Genomic DNA, 3,131 nt, shown 5'->3' on the forward strand with positions numbered 1-3,131 from the left:
TACTGCTTTCTTAAGAAACATGAGACTTCATAACTTCACATGATCTTTAAACTTCAGAACTAGATTTTCTTTTTGTGCTGATGCCAGGAAGATATGTATCGCAAGAGTAGTTTCAGATTTACATACTCTAAAGACACTAGAGTGACTTGTATCCCACAGATTGCCAGATGACGGCCAAGCCTGCGATAACTAGCGGGGCCACAGCCAACCAGCGGCGCGAGGACTGAGCCGCCCGCAGCGCCCTCGGCAAACAGCGAGGTCTCTGCTGCTCACCCTGCTTGGGCTCGAGACCAAGGATTATCAGTCATCTCGGAGAACACATATATTTTTCATATTTTTGAGAAATACATATTTCAGTTCGATGTTTCTCTCTAGGATTCGATATGCTGTCTGGCTCACACGTGCCATTGTTTTATTTTAAATAATGCAGTCCTGCGGCAAATACATGTATTCTACAGATTTTGATACATGTCGGATTCACTTGTTCATCGAAGCTTCCGTGACATCATTTCCACGTGATATGTATGAAGAAAATGCTTTCACTCAATTGATGTTGATTAGAAACTGAACTACCCAATTGCTCTGTGATCCATATAGTACAGTCTTTAACGAAACATTGCAAGCTGGTCTTGCTGTCCGAGCTACTCTCATTCGCGACCAAAGAGGAAAATCCCTCCCCATCCCCTTCCGCGGTGAGATGCACCAAGGCCCCTCCTGTTCTTTGCAAGCATGATCAACAGCTGGGGTATGTCTACGGCAGTCTTTTCCAGTCTCTCATTGCTTTGCACATGTGTATCTTATAATATATATTATATGTATGTTTCCTTGTCCCTAAAAACTACTGTGTATGCTTGCAAGCGGTGTTTACGAGCATTTATTTAGGCGTGCATGCATTCATGCGTCCATATGTGTCTATGCTTGCGTGCGTACGTGTACATAATAATGCCTATATACGAGCATACATGTGTGTTTGTGCACTGATATCCTTACATGCAAAGGTGCGTTTAATCAACTCCAATTACCTATGCATAAGACTGAGCACGTGAACGCTCGTAGTCACTTCATCACTATCTATAATCTATCATTAGATGGTTACTGATAGATCTCTTGGAGGATCGAAGAAAGGTAAGAGACGTGCTCATGGGAGCTGATTATATCGACTTGCATTTATTGACTGAACATTAATTTGCCTTGAACCAGTGATGAAGATGACAACAAACTGAGAGAAAATTTAGAGTTTAATGCAAAGAATGATTAGAAAACTAATGATACAGAGATAACATCAAATACGATAATGATAAATATTAGTTATGGCATTACGAATAAGTTATAATAATGAAACCATTAGTGATGATGGTAATTATAATGGTGAAACGATACTGCTGTTGATAATCATAATATCAACAACCATGGTAATCATGATAATGGCAATTATAAAGTCATAATGGTAACAGTGGTAATGGGGATAACAATGATAAAAAGTAATATCAATATAAATAATAACAAAAAATTAATAACAACGGTAATAACAAAGATGACAACACTGATTATGACACTGCTAATAATAATGATTATTATAATGATAATAATGATCATTATCATCATTATCATCATTATGAATGAATGGTGGAGGTGGTGGCGGTGGGGTGGTGGTGGGGTGGTGGTGGTAAGATATATATATATATATATATATATATATATATCACACGTGCGCGCATCATTATACGTGTATGTTGTCTTGAACGACTATTGTACCCTTAACATCATGGTTCTTTAAAGTGATAGTGTGAGTTCAAGAGAAACAAATTCCGTTCGAGCGTCTCTCTTATGTTGCTCTCGGGCCTGGTTATTTAGTTAGACCTAAGGTGACTTCATTTTTGCAATGATGTATACTCTCAAACCTCCCAACGACACTGTGGTCAAATTATGAATTAATTTGCGGAGTAAGGAATTTTTTCCTGCCATTATTTTTCTTAAAAAGCTGGTATGGACTTGAGAAAAAAAAAAAAAAAACAGTTTCTAAACACTGAAGTCAGCATTAAGGTTTATTTCACACTTTGCTAGCATAACGTTTCTTCGTCTCCTAGGTACATTTGATTGAGAATCTTTTCCTTTTGTGCTAGATGTTAAATAAGATTTTTTTTTTTTTTTTTTTTTTTGGGGGCATTAAGATTTTTTTTATGATTTGCCCTCGAAAACTATTCTTTGTAGCTTTGCTATACGAAATGGCGTTTTTCGGGATTGGGATAGAACTAATTCAAACCCTACCCCTAAAAAAGCTACACCTCTGCTGTAGTGGCCCATATCACTATTATCCAAATGCACTGAAATGACACTCGATCTACCTTCTATTAGAGTACTGGGGCCTGGGAAGGGCGCCGGTTTAGGGATACACTTTCTTTTCATTTCATCTTGTCAAGATACACATGACTGTAGTTATGACGGGTTTTTTAATACTTGTATGTTCCATCTCATGCAATTTTGTAGCCTTCTACCCTGCCCGAAAACTCGAGTGGCATATATGCTGTCCAAGGCACTGCAGGATAACTTTCTGTCGCATATATTTGTTTTAGCCCTATGATTGCATCATTCCATATGCCCGTAAGAAAGGTTAGAAGAACACCGAGCCAGTATAAGTGTATCTGCAAAACCTGTTGTTTGCCGTCACTGCAAAAACTTGAGCCGTCTACATGGCAGGAAAGATAACATAATTTTTTACCATGGAAAACACAAGAATTGGCATGGGCATGCATGTTGAAAGGCTGGTTTTATGTCGTCGATTTAGGCATGAAAGAAGATCACGCTGTGAGCAGAATCACATGCAAGTAATGGTGGAAGAATCACGACAGATCCTCACGTCTGCACCAAAAGTCTCACGCGAGTCACCGTTACAGTGTCGTGCCCGTGATCAATGGAGCAACCCCATCGTAGAGCACACATTTACATCTCTGCCATCGCAAAGATAAAGAGATTGGTTGAACGAGTGCCCTTGCTTTAGAACGGAAAACCAGTCTTCGCTTACTCTGCCTCATCCTTCAAACGTTAACAATTTGCATCAAAAATGCATGTAATTCTATTTTCACTTTCACCATCACTGTTCTGTAAAGAGCGAAGTCATGAGTGTCGTTCAA

This window comes from Penaeus chinensis, chromosome 12 (genome assembly GCF_019202785.1).
Source record: "Penaeus chinensis breed Huanghai No. 1 chromosome 12, ASM1920278v2, whole genome shotgun sequence".
Classification (NCBI taxonomy): Eukaryota; Metazoa; Arthropoda; class Malacostraca; order Decapoda; family Penaeidae; genus Penaeus; species Penaeus chinensis.